The following is a 26,539-nucleotide window of genomic DNA, read 5'->3' as shown; positions in this document are numbered from 1 at the left end:
AGATGACTACATTCTGGTCACTTCCTGTTCTTTTAGCACATCAGTGCAACACTTCTGATTGATCAGACCAATCAAGAACCATTCCTGGAAATCTAGCTCAAGTTACATAGTTTGCTGGTAGAAATTAAATCCTTTCTGGTGGTGGCAATTTAGGATTTGAGCCAATTATTTTCTAAAGAAGCTGAGGTCCCATTTTGTAACAATGTGGATATTACCATCTTTATTTTTAGGATGAGATTGATTCATGAAATAATGAATGAACAAGACAAGGAGACCTAAAATCCAAACCTATCCTATCATTCTTTCATTTATTCAATCAATCATTGTATCAGTTTACAAATGTTTTTTGAATGCTACTCTGTATGAGGCACTATGTTAGGTGCAGGAAATATATAGTATAGACATGGTTCCTGTCTTCATGGATTTGACTTTGTAGCATAGAGACAAGGTATGTATGCATGAAGTGTAATACCTTAAAATATGAATATGATGATTATCTCATGGAATGTCAGCCATCAGAAGTTAAAAATTGAAGATCCTAGCCAAATATTTAAAAAGTCAGTATTGTAGTATGAACTATATGTACATGGAAGTAATGTGCAATCATAAAATTCTTGCCCATAGGCGGTTGTTGAACAAACACTACATAAATGTACTGAACTGGGCATCAATGGGTAAGACTTAAGCCCTAGACTTGAGGAACAAATACACATGACATTTTAAAAATGGTAGATATATCTTCTTCTGGAAAGGTTTGATACATTAAGAGTAATAGCTCTCAGGTGTTGTCTTTGCAATCAGACAGTCAAAGCTTTTACATTTACCGAGAGAATAACTGATGAGCCTGTATCTTGAAACAGCATAGTTCTCCCCCAGAATACATACTGACAAGGAGAAATGTCCTTCAAGAATCTTAAGAGACTCTTTGTGGCAGAACATTTTTTTTTTTTTGTCTAGAAGGGAGTTAGGAAAGATTTCAGTGCATCCTTTGGCAGTGGTGTTAAAATGTAGAGAAATGTAATTGAATTTTTCAGTGAAAAACTCAGTTGCAATGATCTGCTCAGTGAGTCTGATATAAATTATTGTGCCATTATCAACACCATCTTCCATCTATAAAACTAAAGGATATACATGAGCATCATAAAATTCCTTTTATCATCAAAAAGACTTTATATTCATGACATTTCTGTGAAAGCAAAACAAGATTTTTCAAGGGATCTTTAACTGTTTTGCAGAGGAACCATAGCACCAGGGACTTATGATAAGCTGGAAGAAAACACAAACTATATATGAATTTGGACTACTTAGATATTTTAGTATTCAGAATATAGGTAGTCACCAGATTCTTCCAGACAAGTATTCCATACTCAAATTATGTACTGATGGGTGAAAAATAGAAAGCAAAATTGAGAAAGTCAACTTACCCTTTTGGGATCGATACCAGATAAAGAGTATTAAAATGACATCAAACCTCAAAGTACCCTAGCAGTTTAAATGTCTGATTGTGACTCCTAGACATCCTTTAATCAACACTTAGATTCTAAATCCATTTTCCCAACATCACCGTGGCAGATTTTATTTTCCAAAAACGGATGCAACAACACCTCTTATCCCACATGCTCTTCTATGGTGTGGCTTTGCCACTTCCCCATTAGGAGGTGGAGTCTAATTCTCCTCCCCTTGATTCTGGGCAGGCTCGTGACTGCTTTGGCCAATGGAGTATGCTGGAATTAACAATAGGGTATGCATCTTCCAAGATGGGCCATGAAAGACACTGTACCATCATCCCCTTTGTTTATAATTCCACTGACAAGTGACAAGTCTGATTACCCTGAGGCAGTATTTTGTGAGGGAGCAAAGACCTCCAGTCAGTAGTCCTAGTCCTTGCGTAGGTCAGGCTAAGCAACAGAGATGATCAAGGAAAAGGGGGTCTCCAGAGGATTCCAACTCCCAGTCATGAGTCACTCTTCAGTTCTTCCTAGCAGAGGCTCCAGATCTTGGAAGAGAAAGGAGACATCTCCTCTGAGCCCTTTCCAAATTCTTGACCCACTGTATCTGTGAGCATAGCAAAACTGTTGTTGTTTTAAGACACGAAATTTTGTGTGTTAAACAACACGAATGTTGTTTTAAGACACTTATTATTTTGTAGTATAATTAGAAAAATCATTGATAAGGTAAACTTGACATTACAATGGCAAAGCATTATTGTCCATTGCAAAGGCCTAAACAAAGTCTTTCTGTTTCTGTAGAAGCAATATTTATTGAAAAATATGGAGAAGAAATTTGTACATTTAGGGTTGACGTAATTGTATCAACTGCCATTTTTAAATAACATTTATTATGTTTATATTTATAACATTATTCTTAAGTAACATTTAAATAACAAATATAAATGACATTTATATTTTAAATATATAAAAATATATATTTTTATTTATTTATTTTATTTATTTTAACCTTTTTTTTTTTTTTTTTTTTTTGGACAGAGAGAGAAAGAGCATGAACGGGGGAGGGGCAGAGAGAGAGGGAGACACAGAATCGGAAACAGGCTCCAGGCTCCGAGCCATCAGCCCAGAGCCTGACGCGGGGCTCGAACTTATGGACCGCGAGATCGTGACCTGGCTGAAGTCGGACGCTTAACCGACTGCGCCACCCAGGCGCCCCAACGTTTATTTATTTTTGGGACAGAGAGAGACAGAGCATGAACAGGGGAGGGGCAGAGAGAGAGGGAGACACAGAATCGGAAGTAGGCTCCAGGCTCTGAGCCATCAGCCCAGAGCCCCACGCGGGGCTTGAACTCACGAACCGCGAGATTGTGACCTGAGCTGAAGTCGGACGCTTAACCGACTGCGCCACCCAGGCGCCCCCAAAAAATATATTTTTAAATATATATCTCCTGTTATTTACTTTACTCATAGATATAGCTGAAAGCAACACAAACCAGCTTCGGTTGATCAACCGGAAAAGGATTTTATGATAAAAATATTACGTAGCTCACAGAATTGTGAGGAGAGCTGGAATCCAAACATACAACCGTAGTTGAGTCTGAACTTACGGGAACCATCTAAAGCATGCATCAGAACCAGTCTGATGAGCAAACCGTAACTTCTGCTGCCCAGTGAGCACCGGAGGAAATCCCTAGGCGAGCTGCTCCTGATTACTGGATGCCTCTGCTCCCATCAAAACAAACAAAATGGACTCCTCCCAAAGCTTGTTTCCTTAAGTTGCTTGTTTTTAAACCAAAGAGTCAGGAGCACGTGACTCGTTGGCAAAATGTAGTCCCAGCTCTTGTGTCTTAGCTGCAAGGAAGTCTGGGAATTTGAGTTTTCTGGATTCTGCTCTGATGAAACCAGGTCCATGTGGCTGCCAATTTCTGAAACATCCTGAGAGTATTTGGAAGGTGCTGGGTAGCTTGAAAACATGACAGTTATGCACAGCTGGGATACATTAAAAGAAGATAAACAGAAGTCCTGCTGACCACAGCTCAGAACATTGCATCATTCCGGTTGGTGGTGCCAGAAGGCAAAACTAGACAGCGGATGGAGTATTCAAGTGTACCAGCAGGCTAGGTGTTAAATTTCGTACCAGTGTAAATAGTTCAAGAAAAATCCCCTGCCCCAGCACAACATTGCTCGATCTTATTTAAATTTCAAGTCTCTCAGCAAAACCCCTACGGGCATAATATGGAGATAAGGGGTTTATGATCAGAGGAGATGAAATAAATAAGCTTAACTCTGCAATCTTTACACTGTAGGCTGGGGATGGGGGTCCCCTGCCCACCAGTTCCTGTCTCTTGGCAGAGTGCGATCCTGAAGACAAATAATGATAATGATGCTGCTGATGATACTGATACTTCCTGATAGTTAGTATGTGCCACTTTTTAAAGCCCTTTACACGTATTAGTTATTTGAAATCTTTACAACAACCCTATGAGGTAGATAATATTACTCTCTGATTTTACGGTTGAGGAAACTGGCACAAAGCGGCCACATAGCTAATAGTGCAGTGCTGGCATGGGGACTCAGGTATCCTGCCCCTAGATCTGCTTTCCTAAGTACTGACAGATGGGGATTTCACTCGGTGTCTAGGTGGTTGTGATTGCTCCTGTTTGAGTGAATTCCAGGAATATATAGCACTTATATATTAACTAGGGGGAAAAGTGAAAAGTGTTCTGAAACAATTATCACAGGTTTTCCTAAGATGATTCTGTCTGGAAAAAAAAAAAAAGGGAGAAATGGGTGAGAAACTGCAACACTGTCTAATTTTTTAGGAGTCTGCACTCTGGACCCTGATTCCCAGGAAATCCTTCTTCCTCTGCTTACAACAATTCCAGTGGTAGCTTTCCAAGCTTTTTGCCTCTTTTAAATTTTTTTTTTTTTTAACGTTTATTTTTGAGACAGAGACAGAGCATGAACAGGGGAGGGGCAGAGAGAGAGGGAGACAAAGAATCCGAAACAGGCTCCAGGCTCTGAGCCATCAGCACAGAGCCCGACGCGGGGCTCGAACTCACGGACCTTGAGATCGTGACCTGAGCCGAAGCCGGACGCTCAACCGACTGAGCCACCCAGGCGCCCCGCTTTTTGCCTCTTTAATGCTCACCTCAGTGTGGAGAGGTTGGTCATTTTTACACATGAGAAAATGAGTGTCAAGGTTATGTTATGGTCAAGACCACATAGACCATCGATGGTAAAAATCTAGGCTTTGAATGCAAATTCCACATTCTCAACTACTGTGTAAGCTATACAGTGAAGGTTCTCAGTGAAATGCAATATAGTGAAATGCAATATATGAAATGCAATGTGGTTCTTCCTTATCTGTGGGGGATACATACCAAGACCCTCAGTGGATGCCTGAAACCACGGATAGTACTGAACCCTAATATGCTATGTTTTTTCTTATACATACCATACCTATGGTAAAGTTTCATTTATAAATTAAGTACAGTGAGAGATTAACAACAATAAATAATGATCAAATAGAACAATTATAACAATATACTGTAATTAAAGTTATGTGATTGTGGTCTCTCTCAAAATATTTATTGTACCGTACTCACCCTTCTTCTTGCGATGATGTGAGGTGATATAATGCCTATATGATGAGATGAGACGAGGTGAGGTAAATGACTCAGGCATTGTGACTTAGTGTTAGGCTACCATTGATTGACCTTCTGATGATACAGAAGAAGGAGAATCATCTGATTCCACACCGCAGTTGACCACGGGTAACTGAAACCATGGAAAACAAAATCCCAGATAAGTGGAGATTACTGTTTCACACAGCAAGACAAGGCCAGAAAACCACAGTGACAGGGAGACCTGATTGGTGTATAGTCTTTGGAAATGGCATGGCTGTTTATGAAATGGCGGCATACAAAGTCCATGGCTTTAAATTCTAGTATTTATGACCAGTTTACATCATGTTGGTCATGTAGCAATCTTTCCAGTCTGATAGCGCTTGCCAGGAATCCTATCAAGAAGCATGAACTCAAATGCTCTTCTTTTTTTATTTTTAAATGTCTATTTATTTATTTTGAGAGAAAGAGAGCGTGCGCATGCGTTCAAGTGGGGGCAGAGAGAAAGGGAGACAGAGAATGCCACGCGGGTTCCATGCTGTCAGCTGTGAGCATAGAGCCCTGCGTGGGGCTCCGTCTCGCCCATGAGATCATGACCCGCGTCAAAATCAAGAGTCAGGCACTGGACTGACTGAACCACCCAGGCACCCCTCACGTGCTTATCCATGCCCAAATTTGGCTGACCTTACATAAGAAATAACTTCTGCAGTTAGACGAGGTGCATTTGGTGAAACCCAGAAATAATTGGAAAAAAAATACTTCAAAATCAGAACTGCAGAATATAGCTAATTTCAACCTGGTATTTGTAAACCTTTGTATTAGACTACACAGATGTGCTTTTTATTGCACCAAGAAATGTTTTGTGGAAGAACAACATTGCCCTGTAAAAGATGAACATAAAAAAAGATGTAGGGTCTATCTGCACATGGCTTTGCCAAACATTCCTTCAACCTAATTTTTTCAACCGGGTCCACTTCCTAAGGTGAAATTCCCAAGCCTGCATCCTGTTTATTAATCCTTCTATGATTTAAAAGGCACCTTAGAAGTGCCTCCCTTTGAGGAGGCTGGGTGGCTCAGTCAGTTGAGCATCTGACTCTTGATTTCAATTCAGGTCACGATCTCACGGTTTGTGAGTTCTGACCTCCTGGAGCCTGCTTAGGATTCTCTGTCTCCCTCTCTCTGTGCCCCTCCCTCACTTGCTCTCTCCAAAAAATAAACATTAAAAAAAAAAAAAAGTGCCTCCCTCAACCACATCCAGAGTCCTGAAATTTGGTAAACATATACCTATTTGCACCAACTCTCTCGCGGAATGTTTATTTCTGTCATATGCTTATCAGATTTTATCTGTCGCCAGGGAGTTTCTTGATCACTTTAGAGTAGTGGTTCTTAAACCAGACAGGTTGGCCCCCAGGAGACATTTGGTAATGTCTGGATATATTTTTGGTTGTCATAACTGGGAGTGTGCTGCCGGCATCTAGTGGGTAGAGGGCAGGGATGATGCTGAACAGTCTGCAGTGCCCTGGACAGCACCCCACAACGAAGAATTATCCACCTACAGTGTTGCCGTTGAGAACCCTGCTCTAGGTGTATCTCTCTGGATCCTTTTCTACTCTGTATGTCTGTCCTTAGGCACAGCTACAGAATCCGGCTTTGGTGCAAAAGGAAAACAATACCTTTTGGTTTTCCAAATCCTGCCTGATAATACTTGGAAATTTGGAGTCTGTGTGTTTAGAAAATGCCTGAGTTGAGGGGCTTTATTACTTTCCTAAATTGTTACTAATGGCTCAGAGTCTGTCATCTTATATGATACTTTTGTATTTTAATCATTAGTTTGTACTTGTCTTCAATGGAGCACATCTGTCACTTTTCGTTCCACTCAACTCTTTGCCGATTTCTTTGCCATTTATGTTCATTAACTTGACTTCTTATCTGCAATCTGGAACATTTTATAGCTTCATCAGCCAGATGATTTATATTTTTTAACATGTTAATTAAGGTCAGCTGCAACAGACTCTTCGTGGCTAGGGCCTTTTCATTTAGAGAAATTATATACTTATCCTTCTTGTTTATAGTTTTGAACCGGTTTTCTTCCCTTGACACAGCAGTCTCCCAATTACCATGCAATTCAGTTGGAAAAGTATATCCACGAGTTCTTAGCTACAAACTGATGTCAGTTTCTTAAAAAATTCTAGTAAATCAGTGGCATAGTATTTTCCCCAACAGAAACCACAGTTACTTGTCCACACAGCTTCCTGATGTGGGCAGGGGCGGATTCAACCAAATATTGAGTGTCTATTAAGTACAGGTTAGTATGCCAGGCTATCAGGGCATAGAAAATGAATCAGAAATAGCCCTTGCTAAAAGCTAGAAGCCTTGTTAAGGGGGTAAGATATGTACATAAATAACTGTAGAAAGAGGTATGTGTGGGATGTGCTTTCTGTGGGGTATCTGAAGCATCAGACTTAGAGAGTCCACCTGCCAGTCATGCATGAAAGTTCAAGTTCCTGATCTAGACCTCCGGAACCCATATTCTGTAGTAGAATTATGCTGGCAGGCTTCCAGACTCCTCGCATAAGGATAATTTTATAAGTGACAAGTTGTACATTTTGGCCCAGTGTTGCACTGTTTCATCCTGAAGTTCCTTGAAACCTCTAAAGTGTGTTACAACCACTCCTGGTGATTTATTTATGTCTGGTGTGTCAATTAGACTCAGAACATCGTGTATTCTTAACATTAGTTTGACCTCTCTGCTTCAAAAGATGATTTTAGCTTTCAGATCTTCCTAATAACTACTGCAATAAGGACTCAAAAATTTTGTTTAACTTCTGTACTCTTTAGTTCTACCATTTTTTAAGATAGATGATGGCCCTCTCTTCCTTCACCCCAATGATGTTTTGTAGACTTTTCTATTCTTGGGATGGCATAGTAGAAACATTATAAGCTTTGGGCCAAATATATCTGGATTTATGTCCTTGCTGTAACTTTGTGTCTTTTGATGTAACTTTTCTACTTCACAAAACTAGAATCTCCTCATCTGTACGGACAGGATTAATAACATTTACATTTCATCGGTTGGAGAAGATTATTGAGGGGACACATAAAATGCTTCCCAAAGATGCCACAGTGAGCTCTCTCCCCACCGTTCATCTTCCTCACTTCCATAATATTTCTAAAGGGAACTCTCCTTCCTTGTCCTCTATGTCAGTGGTGGCTTCTGTTGTTTTCACTGTTTACCAGCACAGATGTTCCCCCCACATCACTTCCTGATCATTCTCATCAACAACATAACCAACATCCCTCCCCCCATCTTCTAACGAGGTGTATTTAATGCAAAATTCTAAGTAATTCCATATCGTACCACTGCTATTGTCTGAATATTGGTGTCCCCCAAAGTTCCCATGCTGGAATCCTAACTTCGAAGGTGGTGGTATTGGGGGGCAGGGCCTTTAGGAGGTGCTTAAGTCATGAAGGGTGGAGACTTTATGGATGGGATTAGTGCCCTTATGAAAGTTGTCTTAAAGAGCTCCCTTGCCCCCTTCCACTGTGTGATCACACACGGAGAAGTCTGCAGTTTGCAACCTGGAGGAGGGCTCTCACCAGACCCAGAGCATTTCTGGACTTTTAGGCTCTAAAGCTGTCAGAAATAATTGTGTGTTGTTTACAAGCCACCCTGTCTGTGGCGTCTTGTTATAGCAGCTTAAATGGACTAAGACAACCATAGTTTCCTTTGTTTAAGTGAACCACAGTTTGGATTTTTAAGCGGTTTGCCTTTTGTTGCACATATGCTGAGATTGATTATGTGATATTTATTGTTATCCCATCTTTTACTAATCATTGCTTCCTTTTTTCTATTCCTATTATTTTTTCTATTCCTTTACTGTATTAAAATAAAGAATCAGGGGCGCCTGGGTGGTGCAGTCGGTTAAGCGTCCGACTTCAGCCAGGTCACGATCTCGCGGTCCGTGAGTTCGAGCCCCGTGTCCGGCTCTGGGCTGATGGCTCGGAGCCTGGAGCCTGTTTCCGATTCTGTGTCTCCCTCTCTCTCTGCCCCTCCCCCGTTCATGCTCTGTCTCTCTCTGTCCCAAAAATAATAAAAAAAAAAAAAAAAAAAAAGAATCATAGTCAGTAGAGCATGTGACTCTTGATCTCAGGGTAGTGAGTTCAAGCCCCACGTTGGGCATATAGCTTACTTTAAAAAAACCAAAAAAATAAAGAATCGTGTTTTTCTTTTCATATGGAGTTGAAAATTTAGTGTTGGTTAATACCAACTTCCGCATGTCTTTCTATAGAAGGTTTCTGTTTGCTGTTTAGCAGTCTGTATTTGACTTCAAGGACCTTCACTGAACGCATGCTGTGTATGAAGCAATGTATTAAGTGGTTTTATATTCATTATTTCACAACTTTACAAAAAGTTGTGAGGCATCTTTATCATATGAAGTATCTTTAGTACCACATGTGGTTTTCTGGTGGATTTATTTTTATTTAAAAGTGTACACCTACAGAAAATAAGTGTTGTTTCTGCCATTTTCTAAACAGATAACATTATAAATCATAATTCTTTTCAAAGGATGGGCTTTAATAATTTTGTTTTTATTATATATTGAAGGTAGATAAGATAATTATAATTGATGTATAAAAAATAAAATAACATTGTGTATCCACCAACCAGTTTAAAAAACAAACATATGTACGTTTGAAAGCTCTTTGCTCCTTGCCTACCCTTTGTGGGTTCCAGCCCTGTTCAAAGATAATCTTTAATTTTTTTTTAGCATTTACTTATTTTTGAGAGACAGAGACAGAGCATGAGCAGGGGAGGGGGAGAGAGAAAGAGGGAGACACAGATCTGAAGCAGGCTCCAGGCTCTGAGCTGTCAGCACGGAGCCTGATGCGGGGCTTGAACTGACGGACTGTGAGATCATGACCTGAGCCGAAGTCAGACACTTAACCGACTAAGCCACCCAGGCACCCCATCAAAGATAATCTCTAAGTGCTTAAGCTTTATATTTTATAATGTGTAGTGAAAACAGTGATGCATATTGAGGACTTCAAGCTTCCATGGGATCAAATCAGTTCACCAGTGTTTGCTTAGGAAAATCAGATTTTGCTCATGGGTTTTTCAGTGCATAATATGAAGTCACTGCTTTTTATTTTTAAAATCATTTAAGAGTGGGTCTTTCTCTTATTTCTTTTAGGCTTCTCATACAGTTGTAGGTTATTTCATGTGTTTTCTCTGGGCAAAATATCAGCACAAAAGCCACTGAGTGAGAAGTCTGTTGGGAGTAGCAAGTAAAGTCATAAGCCCAGGAGGGGGTCCAGAGAGAATACCAGGCAAAGGAAGGCCTTGGTTCTTTGTTCTTTTCTTGCTTTACGTAGACCCCTGAGCAAAAGTTATGAGTCATGTAAATTTTCTTCTGCAGATTGACAGAAAGAGATGCAGAGTTACATAGAGAAGAAAAGGATTAAATTTAGGAAATGGAGAAAAGTGGGTTGGGGACAAAGGTAGAAATAGGAAAATTGCTGAAGGAGGATGATTAACCAGGAATAAAAGAAGATAACCATAAAGATATGCCTAGTGCTTAGTTTTAAATCTTGCAATTTTGAGGAAAAAATATTTTTATTTCACTCAAGTTTACAAAAGGGAGAGAGAAATTGATTGATACATGGATATAGAGAGAGAGATCTATGTGGGTGAGTGGATGGGTGGGCAGATGGATGGATGATAGATCAACAGAGAGATGTGCATCATAGTGCACAGGATGGATGAATGATGGGTAATGAATAGATTGTATTACTGACTGTTGCGGATTGAATGCTTGTGAATTCCCAAAATTTGCATGTTGAAATCCTAACCCCCAAGGTGATGGTATTAAGAGGTGGGGCCTTTGGTATGTAATTAACTCATTAGGTGGAGCCTTCATATGTGTGATCAGCACCCTAATAAATGAGGCCCCAGAGAGATCCCTCATCCCTTCTGCCATGTGAGGACACAGAAAAAAGATGCCATTTATCAACCAGGAAGTGGGATCTTTGTAGACACCAAGTCTGCCTGTGCCTTAATCTTAGGCTTTGTAGTCTCCAAAACTGTGAGAAATAAATTTTTATTGTTTATAGGCCACCCAATTCATGGTATTTTATTATAGCAGCCTGAAAGGACTAAGACCTTTTAAACCATATGTGTCAAATTAAGAAGGTGCCTTGGCAGCTAGAAATGAGCTTATTTCTGTCCATGCAATAAAGCTATAGCAAAGCCCTCCTGCTCTGTTTAGGTAGTCCTTCTTACTGTCTACCTACTCTTAAGAGATTTTCCTCTTTTGTAGAGGAGAACGTTCTCATTTTGAGAAGAATAATGTCATTCTGTGATTAGAAAAAAGTGTTCTGTTTTGTTTTGTTTTTAGCCGAGAATTTCATCCCAAATCATGATTCAGTCCAAAGATACAAACACTGAAGATTGTGCAGCCAAAAATGTGTTTTGCTAGTAAAACTAAAGTTAGAATCACCATGAACTTTTTCATGTTGGATTTTAGAGCAATAATTTTCTTTCCATGCTTCTCTGGGTTAAAACATTGAAAGCTAAATTTTCAACTTGCTGCTGGGTTTTTATCTTACAGTTCCCTAATCCAGATGTTTAATTATTCTCTTACTCATTTAACATAGCAGATCATTACTTCTGATTTGAAAATTAACTGTAGGTCTGGGACATATACAAACAGTGCTGTTTCTTGGTCACTGATTTTTTCAGGGAGGCTTGGAATTCTTCAGTTTTACAGGTCAAACTTGCATTAGAACATATTTCATTAGAAAAGAGATCTATATAGCACTAAAATTGTAACAAGTTCCAGCCAATGGGCCATGTTTTTCAAGAAATATGCTATAGACAAAAGATTACAACTACAAAAGTTTTATCCAGTAATAATTTTCTGGATTTGATCTGTAGAGTAACAGGGAGCTTGAAAAATGTCAGCACTTTCCCCAAATGCTATAAACAGGCCTTTAAATAACTGTTTTATATACTCATATCATATTATTGATGACCAATCTTTATAGATCTAGTTTAGAACTCAATTCAAGAGCATGTATTGAGTGTCAGGTTAGCATAATAAGTATAAGATTTATGAAATAGTCTCCGATATCTAGGAGTTTACAGACTGGAGAGATGTGACATGTACTCAAAAAACCATAATATAGTGTAGATGGATGCCATGAAGACTATACCACAAAAAGAGAAAGATTTTCACTGACAGCGGTTGCTTTCAGTGGGAGTGGAGGAGGAGCCCTGAGATCAGGTCAGGATGCAAGAATGTGGAGTGCTTGGAGGGCTGCTGGCTGAAGGATTCTCTGTAAATAGTGAATATAGTTCATGTAACTGAGTGAGATCTTGCCCACGGTTGTGAGGGAAGAGCATTTCAGTCCAAAGGATCAAAGGTCTCTCTTCTCGTGGTGGTGCAGTGCCCTCAGAATGAAATTCACAAGGCTGGCCCTGGCCTCCGTGACCCCATCTCAGTGCTGTTCAGTGTGGCCACTGGGTCGCCGCTGGTCTGAGAAGGGCCAGGGGTCTCTGAGGAGATCAATCTAGAAGCTTTCAGAGCAGTAGATGTTACTGTGACATTTATTTTTATTTTATTTTTTTTAATAACTGATCTGCAGTGGATTGTGAAGAACAGAGAAGTGGTTCTCTATCACAGAGTGTTTGAGGAGCGTCGTGTGATATGGTCTTCCCGCTGGTGTGTCAGTGGGGTTCCTGATTGTTCCCTGAACATGCCAAGCAAAAGCCTCTCACCCTTGCTTTTCCCTCTGCCGGAATGCACTTCCTCCATATCAATATACCTGTCTGTCCTTGCTTCCTCCGGACCTCTGTTCAGATGTCACCTTATCAGAATTGCTTTCCCTGATGACTTAAACAAACCTGCCTTGTCACTCTGGCTCCTAACCTGGCTTATCTCTCTTCCTGTAAGTGCTTAATCCCTCCTATACAGTTATTGGTTTGTTTACTTACTGTCTGTCTCGCCCTACTAGAAGTCAACAGCACAAGAACAGGGACTCATTTATCCTTGGACAGCACTTCCCCCCCATCTGCGGTTTCACTTTCCTGTGGTTTCAGTTACCGAGTCAACCACAGTCGGGAAGCAGATGATCCTTCTTCTGACATGTTGTGGGAAGGTCAGGAGTACCCTAACGCTACATCGTTCGCCTCGCATCCTTAGAGGAAGGGGAGCATACGTTGCAGTAAGATATTTTGAGAGAACCCACATTCCCATAATCTTTATCGCAGTATTGTTATAATTGTTTTATTTTGATATTAGTTATTTTAATCTCTTACTGTGTCTCATTTATGAATTAGTCTGCCTCGGTTTGTATGTCTGGGGAAAAAAAAAAAGCCCCGATATATACAGGGTTTGGTACTATCTGCGATTTTGGGCATCCACTGGGGGGTCTTGGAATGATGTCCCTGCACATGAGGAGGGACGACTACAGTGTGCATCACCATATGCTTACCACCTGGGTGACACATCGTTGGCCTTGGTAAATATTTGCCATTTGGACGGATGCCAGGAACAATTGCAGTCGGGCTCGCAATTGCAGGTGTACTTTAGGGAACAGTCAGTAATTTAATTTGGCTAGAAAAGGGGAGAAGAGAAATAGAATTTCAGTTGGCTCTGGTTTCAGTTCAAGTGGTTAGAGTCGTATTTTGGTTCTAGACTGCAGCACGTGTAATCAAAGAACATTCTTCTTTTCCTGAGCCGACCAGGTGCCGTCTCGCCATCAAGGATCCTCTTCCTAACCAACTCTAGAGGTGTTTGCTTTGTTTTGGTATTTCAGTCTTAGTACCTCCTATTTTATTTTTATTTTTATTTTTTAAATTTTTTTTTTTTAATTTTTTTTCAACGTTTTTTATTTTATTTTTGGGACAGAGAGAGACAGAGCATGAACGGGGGAGGGGCAGAGAGAGAGGGAGGCACAGAATCGGAAACAGGCTCCAGGCTCCAAGCCATCAGCCCGGAGCCCGACGCGGGGCTCGAACTCCCGGACCGCGAGATCGTGACCTGGCTGAAGTCGGACGCTTAACCGACTGCGCCACCCAGGCGCCCCAGTACCTCCTATTTTAATTTCCATCATCTTACCGTGTAAGTGGTTCCTCACAAAACTCCGCTTTAGCTCCCCCTGAAACTGCAGCATATTTGAAGTTCTTGTGGACCCAGAAGAGGGGAGAAATGCTACCCTTATCATTTGTGGAGATGGCACGTAGGGCCCTTTCCAGCAGGGCTGAGCCCCTCAGGCACTGCTTCTAGCCAATGCAGATTTACAGCTGGGACTCCCCACCCCCCAATTGCCCCATGGAGGGTGATGAGGGCCTGTGGTAGGGGTTCGCTGAGGCTTCACAGTTGGAAGGAAAGGTCAGCTCTCTTGGGCCACTGAGGGGATCCTCCAAGATGAGATAAGACAGGCGGATGAGAAATCTGTGCCCCACCTGTGTTCCTGGCCCTTTTGGCATGGCAGCTTTTTCCTTCCAAGAGCCTTGCAGTGCACCTCGGTATCACTAAGAGGAAAGCAATCCATTTATGACTAGCAGGGAAGACATTTTCTGCTTTCAGAGTGGCCTGGCGTACAGATAGCATACATAATTAATATGCCCCAGAAAGCCATTTAAATTAATTATGGGATTGTCCCCCAAGAAGTATGCCATGGAAGGCTGTGCTTTAGGATTTTTAAGCGGGTTCCGGGAGTCCCAGGTTGTTTTTTCCCTCACCATTAGGACTTAGTGACCTCAGGCAATTCACTTAATGTTCTCTAAAGTACGTGTAAGGTATTTTATTGATCCATATTTTATTCATACTTTTCACTCCTGAACCTTAGAAAACCTCCGTAGAGCCATTCTAAGGGTCATTGAGTGAAAGCCAGCACGATAGCACTATCCTTTGAGATCCGCCATAGAAAATTGCTTAAAAGGGCCTGGTTACATATATATTTTTTAACATCCCAAAGTAGATACTTCATAGCACTAATCATTCTTCATTAAAATGTCTAGTTAAACGTGCACATCTGCTTAATTCTTTAAAATCTATGACTGCCCAAGACGTAAGTGATCAGCTCTTGCAGCTGGACTGAGTGCATATTCAGGTAGGAAGTTGTTAAATTATTGTCAGAATTATACCACCTCTGTGATAGAGCAAGTTGCATTTTCCTTGAAGGAAGAGTGCTAGGAAGGTCTTACATAAGCCGTACGTTTTTCTCACTTATTCTGTTCTTGCCATTTGCACTAAAGAACTATGACTAATTTTAGGGTTCAAGAGGAACCCGTGTTCAGAAGTGAATGAGATTAGGAATTTGTATTTTCTACTTAGCTATATCTATTTTTTTTTGTTTGTTTGCAAGAGATGCTGCAAAGTATTGTGCACTAATATTTTATGGATTAAGAGTCATGTGAACTCCATTAGTGTCCAAGATACCAGATTTTTTCTTGGGAGAAAGAAGCAGTTTCTTTTCTTTTTTTTTTTTCCTCCGTGGCTGGTATGGAATTTCTGTGTTGAGCTTTTAGTCCTGCATCAATATGCTTATCTCTATAAAACTGTTCTACTTTTCTAAGCAGAAAGGGCATAGACACTATACAATATTCTCTTCAAATAAGCCAGTGCCGAACTATAGGAAGTTGCCTTAGTTTGCATAAATCTTTTTGAAAAACTGCAAAAAAATTTCATGTTATTATTCCCAATGGGTTTCCTGCATTTTTCTGCTGTTTAGCAGCTGTCCAGCAGATGGCACTGTGAAGTAACTAGATGACAGCTTTTTTTTTTTTTTTTGTAAATGTGGCTGTGTGCATTTCTACCATATCTATATTTATAAACACGCATTCTGTTAACATTACAGTAGACAGTATGACACGTTTTTGAAACACAAGTGTCTGCGATTTGTAAATTTGTGTCTTGTACTGGCACATTATTATGTAGTATTTCATGATACAAATAAAATAAAACTGTTCATTGTTCCTTGAGCTTTTAATCTTTCTGATTATTAACATTAGAGTTCACTTAAAAGCTTGTGCCAATAGGGTGGAGATACATCAGCAAATAATCCCCATACTGATATCATCCTGGCTGCCCCTGCCCTGTGTTTGATTTGAGGCAGGGATGTGGTTGGGCTAAGGGTAACAGCCCTCAAAGAGTTGCTCACAAACAGCTCACTTCATGGAGTATTGTGGCCAGAAAGGAAGGAAACAAAAGGAAACTAGCACCCATTACTCTTCAGTGTGTCCTAGAAGCATGGGTCTACTTGGGTGCTTGTCAGAAATGCAGTGTCTTAGGGCTTACCCTAGATGTAATGAATCCGAATTGTTTTTTAACAAGATTCCCAGATGAATCATATGCACATCAAAGTTTGAGAAACATTGACTATTTAGTGCTTCCTCTTAGCTCAGGGTTGATGGGGGGTGGAAGGGAGGGGAGGGTGGGTGATGGGTATTGAAGAGGGCATTTTTGGGGATGAGCACTGGGTGTTGTATGGAAACCAATTTGACAATAAATTTCATATAAAAAAAATAAGTGCTTCTTCTTTGAATGTACAGCAGATGTTGAGAGCCTACAATGTGTCAAGCAATTCATCCTGGGCTTGGGTTGCAGAGATGGCCAAGTCAGGATACTGGCCATCAGGGGATAAGCGGCATGTTAAACAAATAATCATAAACAATGAAGCCAATACAGCAATGTAGGTGCTAACAGGTATGTCCTAGTTGCAAATGTGTGTTTGGTAGGCGTTGGGCTGAGGTTCACATTTAATCTTTTGTTTTGGTTAAGTTTGTTCATTCACTTTAGAGAGAGAGAAAGAGGGAGGGAGGGGGGAAAGAGAGCGTGCACAAGCGGGGGAGGGGCAGAGAGAGAATCCCAAGCAGGCTCCACCCTGTCAATGCAGAGCTCGAAGTCATGCATCGTGAGATCATGACCGGAGCTGAAATCAAGAGTCGGGTGCTTCACCAGCTGAACCACCCAGGTGCCCCCCACATTTAATCTTTATAACAACTCTGAGAGATGGAAATTGCTGTCCTGGAAGAGGTAACTATGAAAAGTCATTCAACAGCCAGTCAACGATGAGCTAACACTTGAACCCAGCTCTTTCAGGCTCCAAAGCCCAAGCTTTTTCAATAAACTATATCTTAGAAGCCCAGGCTTTTTCAGTAAATGAGCTATCTGTGTAATCCCTGTTATAGATAACAAAGGAAGGTGTTGCTTTCCAGACCAAGGATCTGAGGACCTTGCATTAAAAGGTAATTTTGGAAAGTTTATAAGTTAAGCACTTAAGAGTGATTTCCCCAATGAGTGGTGGTCACCCAATACCTTGCACGTGGGTCATCTCAGTTCCTCTATCGGGACGTCTGGAGATCCAATGCAGCCCTGCCATCAGGAGGAGGGAGGGGCTGGCTGCAGATGGGCGGCTCTAGGGGACTTTTAGATGGCGAATTTGTAACAGAATGGGATTATATTTGCTGAGCTCAGGAGAGGTAAGAATCTGGGTATTCTCTCTCACAACCAGTCAGGTACTGCTTGTAAGTCAGCAGTCGTCCGGATGGTGGTAACACTGAGCCCTGCAGAGGCCACAGAGCACGGTTTTGAGCAATTGCCCCAGACTGACACTCATCTCTTCAAAACCATTCTCAGGGATTAATATGGTTTTAATTACCTACACTTATGTGAGCCTGGCTGTTTTATCTAAGTTCATTGATGAGTCTCCCACAGAGAATGGAATTAGACATCTCAATAAGATAAGGAAATTATATCTATTTTTTGTCACTGTATGTGGGAGGATTGTGGTTGAGTCTGAGAAAATTATTTCCTTCAGGGCCTTTTATCCTTTTGTATTATCATTTATTATTTCACATATTATATCCACCTGTAAGCAAAACCGAATATTAAATTTGAATCACGGTTTAGAAACATACATACATAGTTGGCAAAAATAACACCTGCCTCTTGTGAAGAACCTACGGGTCAAGAAATGATGCTAAAGGAACTAACTGCCCTACACGCCTTTGATGGCTAATATTGGTATTTTTCAGAAAGTGCTGGGAATATTTAGCCTGATCTTTCAAGCCCCGTCTTGTTATTTCCAGGCAATTTGTAGCATTTAGTACCCTAGAGTCAAAAATGGTTTTGCTTCTATCTTTGGCTAACAGTGGCGAATGCATATTCCAAATATGGCTCATATTCCCAAAAACAAAGCGGCGTGGGATGTTGTAGAAGTTGTTAGGGGGAAAAAGCGCGTGTACAAATTCACAGGGATTGGGAGTAGCGACTGGGTCAAAATGGTCAGCCATGATGGCTATAGTGATGATTTGTCAAGGAGCACCGTTGCCTCATTCTTTAAAAGAATAACTTTGATATGCCAACATTTCTATATAACCAACAACAAAAAAGACGCTGGCTTAATGCTATCTTTTTGTCCAAGGGTGAGCTTTTCCTCCATTTCATTGGAACCGCCCTCAAATGCTCATCCACGCCACTAGCTCATGTTTCATTCTCAATCTTGCTTCGACTCCGTGTCTTCTTGGAGTAGAGTATTTTATTTTAAATGTAAAAAGGAGAAAGGTGAGGTGACGGCATCTCTGAGAGAAGCCTGCTAAGAATTTTGTCTGGTTACTGTCTCCACTTTTCTAAAGCGGCCTCTTGACCATGTCATTTTGCCCTCACCTGTCTCCATAAAACAATGAAGTGTTGTCTGGAAAAACAGTAGACGTTGTTACCTAATAAGCTATAGTAGTTACGATATGCAAAAGAGGAAAAAGATACCAAAGAAAACAAATGAACTTGAGGGATTTTTAAGAGTATTTTATGCATACATGTATATTTTTTAACAGTTATTCATTTTTGAGAGACAGAACATGAGTGGGGGAGGGGCAGAGAGAGAGAGAGTCACAGAATCTGAAGCAGGCTCCAGGCTCCAAGCAGACAGCACAGAGCCCGATGTGGGGGCTCGAACTCACGAACCCTGAGATCATGACCTGAGCTGAAGTCGGACGCTTAACCGACTGAGCCACCCACGCACCCCTTTTTTATGCTTATATATATATATTTAAATTTTTTTTTAACGTTTATTTATTTTTGAGAGAGAGGGAGACACAGAATCTGAAACAGGCTCCAGGCTCTGAGCTGTCAGCACAGAGCCTGACGTGGGGCTCGAACTCACGGACTGTGAGATCGTGACCTGAGCCGAAGTCGGCCGCCTAACCGACTGAGCCACCCAGGCGCCCCGATGCTTATATTTTTAAGACTAGTTCTAGAGTATGTCATAAAGTCAATTCATATTTACCTTAACTTCTTAAACATACAAAGCTCAGAGTTAACGTAATGTGTCATGGGGTGCTAGCAAATTATCACAAAGAAGCAATACGAATGCCATCTGTATTATAAAATGTGTTGGCCTTTGTTTTAGTCAAGAGTAGCACACGGGCCATTGTGAAAATTAGAATCAAAATGATCTCTCGTGTATATAGTAATCCTCTACTAGCCATATTATTCAATTAAATGGAACATGCATTCCTTTTCCAATGTAAATAACTAAATGGTACTGAAATGGTACTTAAACAAACAAAAAACATAATGAAGATTGTTGGGAGGGTTGCCCTGGAAAATATAATCAAAGAAAAGGTGGTAAGTGTCTTTTCCATACTTCCCTGCTCCAGCCAAGCTTTGTTAGTGACAGCCCCCTGAGCCTGCTGTGCTATTAACCTGTAATGCCACCTCTCTGCACACGTGATGAACTCGGGCGTGTCCTTCAAGACTCCGGTCGAGTACCCTCTGATCTTTGAAGCTAGCTCCTCTGATCACTGTTTGTCTCCTCTTTCTGTTAGGGCCTCCTATTTTTGCTCTTGTCTCACGATGTTGAAATTATATGAGCCTCGCCCTCCTCCCACCCCCAGATGAGCCCCTTGAAATCAGGAACCACATTTCATTCATTTATGTATCTTCAGTGCCTAGTTCATGTATGAAAAATGTGAGGTACGTGTGCCTTCAGTCTTCAGTTCCCGCGTCTGTGACAGATCCTGCAAATCAATCATGGCACTTTCTCTCTCTCGGAGACTAGGCCTAGCTCCCTAGTACTTCTGAATGCCACACTTGAAGCTGCTACTTACCAGACAGGTTCGTTGTGATTGACATGCTGGTTTCAGCTGCCTTGTGACCACTGGCCTAGCCGAACACCTAGCGCATAGTAAGCAGGCATTGTTATTTTTAGGTGGAAAATGATATTAAATGGAAATCATATGAAACCTTTGTTTGTGGCTTGTGGCTTAAGTATTCTGATGGAGTTGAATCTAGCCATGTTTTAAAACTTGCTGATACCTCCAATCACTGAGATTCAAACATGGTGTTGTTTCACTTTCATTATTTTGAAACATTCTGAGTTAAATAAAGTTAAACAGCCTCCTTTACATTGCAAAACCTACCCTTTTGTGCCAGAGTACAAGAATCTGCATGAAGAGAATAAAATATTTAATGTTTCTCAGACTATTGGAACAACAAAGGAGGGTTTTATGGAGCTACTGTTCCCCAGGACCCACTCTGTAGCAGATTCTAGATAGTTCTGCCCATGTCTTCCCCACACTGTGTTATTTATGTATTTATTGTTAGTATTGGGAAAATGAAAACAACAGGCTTCCTTTCTTCTGGTTTTGGAATATAATCTAGAATATTCTTTTATAAGTATGTGACAGTGATTGCTTCTTCCTCTAATTTCCTGCTGGTTTCTCTAAGTGCATTGACCTGTGAAAATATATTATTAATTTTTCTTTCCGAAGCATGAAGTTAAAGTAGTAAATGATATGAGTCAACAGACTTGGATTCAAAGACCCCAAGTCCAGGGCACCTGGGTGGCTCAGTCGGTTAAGCGTCCGACTTCGGCTCAGGTCATGATCTCACGGTCCGTGAGTTCGAGCCTTGCGTCAGGCTCTGTGCTGACAGCTCAGAGCCTGGAGCCCATTTCAGAATCTGTGTCTCCCTCTCTCTCTGCCCCTCCCCTGTTCATGCTCTGTCTCTCTCCGTCTCAAAAATAAATAAACGTTAAAAAAATTAAAAAAAAAACAAAGACCGCAAGTCCGACATTCACAAACGCCATGGGAGTGCAGTTCTCATTTCTCTTCATGACCCTTAGTTTTCTCACCTATAAAGTGGGGATATTGAGTCCCCGAAGTGTCAACACAGGCAGAGAACAAACAATGCAGAGATGTGTGTTTGCTCCCTGCCTGATTCCAGATGTAACTAACACTCTTAAGGATGTGTTTTTAAATCAGTTTGCTTAGAGAGCAGTTTCATTTCCAGAAGCTAGAGATGACTTGAAAGTGACTTGTGGCACCTGACCAGTTAATAACACATCTTATGTGTGCAGTAGGAGCTGGTAAAACCTAATGTCTCCGACTCAGCCTTAATGATGTAGTAACATAGTTTGGGATATTTGTTGCCAATGTAGTTTCTCCCCAGATCCCCCTTCTGCCCTCAACACCCCCTCCCCCCCCAAAAAAAAGCAGATGGGAGAGGAAGAATAGACAGAAGACATCACTTCAAATAGGGATGATGTTGACAAAGGTTGACACTGTGTTTTAAGAATAAGTAATTTCTCAGAATAAAGTGCCATGGGGGAGGGGAGCTGCTGCTACTGAACTTTGGGTCCAAATAAGTGGGGCCTACTAGGAACAGGACTCCTAAAATGACAAGGATGTCTGGGAGGGTGTGGTCCGGAGCCATTTTTGCTGGCTATAAGCAGGGTCTCTGGAACCAGAGGGAGCACACAGCTCTTTTTAAAATTGAAGGAGTTTATGCTCGAGATGAAACTGAATTCTATCTAGGCAAAAGATGTGCTCATATGTACAAAGCAAAGAACAACATAGTGACTCCTGGTGGCAAACCGAACAAAACCAGAGTACTCTGGGAAAAAGTAACTTGCGCTCATGGAAACAGTGGCATGGTTCATGCCGAACAAATTCCAAAGCAACCTTCCTGCTAAAGCCATTGGCCACATAATCCGTGTGATGCTGTATCCCTCAGGGGTTTAAACTAACTGAAAAGTAAATAAATATAGGTGTAGATTTGAAAGGAAGGAAGGAAGGGAGGGAGGGAGGGAGGATCATGGGAAACGAAGTCCATAGTGAAAGCATTTGGGAGTTTCTCCGTTATCTGCCTTATTGGGTAGTATGGATAGTAACATTCCTGTCCCGGGGCTCATTTCACAGATTCCCCTCTGGCATCAACACTATAACTTCTGTTTTAACTTGTAACAGTACCCTGTATTTATGCTTAGGCTGCACCTAGATTGTTCCTGTTTCCTTTTGTATTTTGTGCAACATGTTGATGTCGTTGGGAAAACTGGGGATTGCGTATCGGGCAGCATTGTAATTCCAGTCTTACCACTTACCGCCTGCGTGATCTTGCCAAAGCATTTAACTTCTCTTGGTCTCCCGTCCTCTGCTGTGAAATGGAGATAATGGTGTCTAGGATTCTTGTGAGGATTCAGTGATACTAAAAGTAAAGAACCTGGTGGGGCATAGCTGCTTCCTAAATGCTGGTTCCCCCAAAGCCCTCCTTCGCGTCACTCCGAGAATAACCAGTATAAAATGTTAATCTGAATTTGTCTGTTTCAAATTTATCAGTGGTTCCCAGTGCTCCCAGGATCAGATCAAGGCTCCCTGCTGAGTCATTCAAGGCTCCCCCCCCTCCCCCATGAACTGGCTTGTTTCCAAACCCATTTCCCATCATTCTCATCTCCACATGTTATGACCAGTCACCCTAAACTTCTCTGCTTTCCTCTGACCATTATGGTTTTGCTTGTTGTGTCATGCACTTCCTCTCCTCCCTAGGAGGTCTTTCCTGGCCACCCCTTGCCCCACCTGTCCAGAATGAGTGTCTCTCTTCTGTGCTGTTTATCTTGTGACACTTTTTCATTTCAATACGATCTGCTTATCTGTTCCCTCACAAGATGGCACATGAAGGGTGCAACTTGTATCATATTTATATTTATATTCCCAAGGTACAGCATCTGACGTACAGCAAGTGCTCAGGAAATCTGTTTCCTGGATTCTGTCTCACCTTTTTTGTCCCCCATGCCTGTCAACCCCCAAAGACCCATTATTATTATTCCTAGCAGAGCAAGACATATTTTAGTGATTTTGTGAACCCCCCAAATAACTTATTTTTAGTGTCTATTTAGAAAAAAAGAGATACATTTGTAAGTGTATTAAAAACAACAACAACAACAACAACAACAACAAAAAACCACTCTAGGATCACCTGGGTTGCTCGGTCGGTTAGGTGTCTGACTCTTGGTTTCCACTCAGGTCATGATCTCACGGTCCATGAGTTTGAACCCCACGTCAGGCTCCATGCTGGCGGTGAGGAGCCTGCTCTGGATTCTTCTCTCCCTCTCTGCCCCTGCCCTACTGATGCACATTTGCACTCTCTCTCTCTCTCAAAATAAATAAACTTAAACCCTCTAATGACAGGAACCGATCATATTCATGAATTCTCAAATTATAGTCTTACAGAATTAAGGTAATCAAACCGCAGATACTTCCGTCTTTTCAGCATCTTGTCTGCCGTCAGCGTCAGTGATTCGGGCAGAGTTCTGCTGCTAGAATGCACGCCGGTCACTGTAGGCTCAGGTATCAGGGAAAGGTACGCACTTCGGTCTTAACTTTGGCCCGTGATTTATAAATGTCTGGATGGCAAAAAGACGTTTCAGAAGTTTATTTCTTCCAAGATGTGGTGTTAGAGCTGCCGAAAGAAACTCGGATTTGTTAGAATTGGGCTGACATTTAAAAAGACATAAAACCTCTGTGTGGCAGCAGCTTTAATTATTACTTAAGAGCAGAGTTGTTAAAATGGCTTCCCCAGATACTTGAGCTCTTGATTATGTAAGGAGGAAAAAAGAAAAAAAAAGATAAATTTCAAAATTGAAGCTCAAACAGTTCGCACTGCCAGTTACTCGATAATTCATTTTGGGGACGGCTTCTATGTGTGGTCTAGGAATGAAGCCAAATATCAAATGCATCACTGGCTGCTGACAGGTAATGATAAAGTGTTAAGGAAAAAACAAAACAAAATGGAACAAATCACAACTTGCCTCCATCAGAAAGATACGGGGATATTTACTGAAGTATTTGAGTATCTTCAATGTACACGAGCTCCACAGCAACCTGTAAGATTTAAAATCTTCTTTTCCAGGGGCGCCTGGGTGGCTCAGTCGGTTAAGCCTCCAACTTTGGCTCAGGTCGTGATCTCACAGTTCGTGAGTTCGAGCCCCGCATCGGATTCTGTGCTGACAGCTAGCTCAGAGCCTGGAGCCTGTCTTCAGATTCTGTGTCTCCCTCTCTCTCTGTCCCTCCCCTGCTTGCACTGTCTCTCTCTCTCTCTCTCTCTCTCTCTCTCTCTCTCTCAAAAATAAATGAAGAAAACATAAAAAAATTTAAAATCTCCTTTCCTGGTATTCCTATAAAGAACTTTTTCATGGTTACTTTGAGATTTCTCCAAATCAGAAGAAAAAGCCCCCCACGTTTGATCCTTGAGACAGGAACTCTAAGCTAATAGCGTCTTAGTTGTCTGTTACTTTTCATATTTATCAAGGGAAACTTTAACAAGGAGGGTAGTATCCTTGGAGGGCTAAGATGCGTTCTGCTAGTGTGGCATGTTTTACTTACTCTTATGCTTGCAATAAATGGAGGTTCGTCTGTGTTAGGATATGAGGCTATTCTCCAAAGACATATATGCTGATAGCACTAATGATTTGCAATATTTAACAGTAAAACTGTTTCACTTGCAGTGACTCCAGGCTTTGAATTATAAATGGAATCATTTTATATCTTTTGGCATTAGTTGAAATACATGGGAATTGGCCCAGATTTCCCATTAATAATGTAGCAAGTAAACGTTTCAAAATCATTAGAGGTGATATCTCTATTTAATTGGTATTTGGAAGATACATTTTATTTATCAAAATATACATTCATAAAATTTATATAAATTTATACTGATTTGAAAAAAATCTAAGTTTATTTTACTTAAAAAAAATTTTTTTTTAACATTTATTTATTTCTGAGACAGAGAGAGACAGAGCAGGAACAGGGGAGGGACAGAGAGAGAGGGAGACACAGAATCTGAAGCAGGCTCCAGGCTCTGAGCTGTCAGCACAGAGCCCGACACGGGGCTCGAACTCATGGACCGTGAGATCATGACCTGAGCCGAAGTCGGACGCTTAACCGACCGAGCCACCCAGGCGCCCCTAAGTTTATTTTAAAAGATACGATACTATATGTGTACTATGTTATGTTTATCTGTATGTATAAGCATTTTTTGTTTATTGTTTGGGCTGTTTAAAAATCACAACTGAACTCAGGGGGTACTAAGAGGTGATTTTCTGCTGTGATCTCATTCTAAGTGACATTTCTTTTTTATTTTAAGTTTATTTATTTATTTTGAGAGAGAGAGAGAGAGAGCAAGCAAGCAGGGAAGGCGCAGAAGGTGAGGGAGAGAGAGAATCCAAAGCAGGCTCCGTGCTGTCAGTGCAAAAGGCCCAACGTGGGGCTTGATCCTGTGAACCATGAGATCATGACCTGAGTTGAGGTCAAGGTTGGACACTTAAACAACTGAGCTACCTAGACACCCCACGTTTCTTTTTATTTGACCTCAATTTACCTGCCGGGGAGGACTGCTAACTTATCACAGTGGGTAAATCTTACTGATTTAAGGCAAATCATAGCAATTTGGGGAAGGCATCAAATCACTTTTGAAAGAGAAATTCCCTGGCATGGCTAATGTAAGATATAACTTTCATGACTAAAGTGGGTACAGGAAGGTGTCCAAAAATGGGAGAATGAATTTGTGTCTGCACCGACAGCCCTTTTCACAGTCTTGACCCAGTCCTTCTCTCCTGAATTTACTGGCTCTATTTACAGAAGACTTTAAGTGCAATTGAGTTTTTATTTGAAATTGTACACCCTCTACTTATAGATTATGACTTTATTTATTAATTTTTTTTTAATTTTTTTTTTTCAACGTTTATTTGTTTTTGGGACAGAGAGAGACAGAGCATGAACGGGGGAGGGGCAGAGAGAGAGGAAGACACAGAATTGGAAACAGGCTCCAGGCTCTGAGCCATCAGCCCAGAGACCGACGCGGGGCTCAAACTCAACGGACCGCAAGATCGTGACCCGGCTGAAGTCGGACGCTTAACCGACTGCGCCACCCAGGCGCCCCTAGATTATGACTTTAATTCATGATGACGTGATGAGGAAAAGGAATACTAATCGTGGCAAAGTCAGAACTGTTAATGATGTGAACTGGCATGCTAGGTAGGTTTTTGATAAAGTTTTACGATTATGAATGTATGTATCTGTAATGATAGAGCGAACCTAAAATTGCAAATGATTGGGGATTGGAGAAAGAATGCCCAGCCTTGTAACACTTTGCTTGTTTAATGTGAAAAACTTTATAAGGAGAC

General features: G+C 41.1%; 1 protein-coding gene and 1 pseudogene across 2 annotated transcripts in view; both read left to right on the top strand.

The window, feature by feature from the left end:
- Positions 1–26,539, top strand: part of GRIP1 (glutamate receptor interacting protein 1) — a 687,701-nt gene that overhangs the window by 207,176 nt on the left and 453,986 nt on the right. The window lies entirely within an intron of this gene.
- On the top strand, positions 21,758–22,103 carry LOC125170269 (60S ribosomal protein L35a-like; annotated as a pseudogene).

This window comes from Prionailurus viverrinus, chromosome B4 (genome assembly GCF_022837055.1).
Source record: "Prionailurus viverrinus isolate Anna chromosome B4, UM_Priviv_1.0, whole genome shotgun sequence".
Taxonomy (NCBI): domain Eukaryota; kingdom Metazoa; phylum Chordata; class Mammalia; order Carnivora; family Felidae; genus Prionailurus; species Prionailurus viverrinus.
Note: the sequence above shows the minus strand (reverse complement) of the source record. Positions and strands in the feature narration are given on the sequence as shown.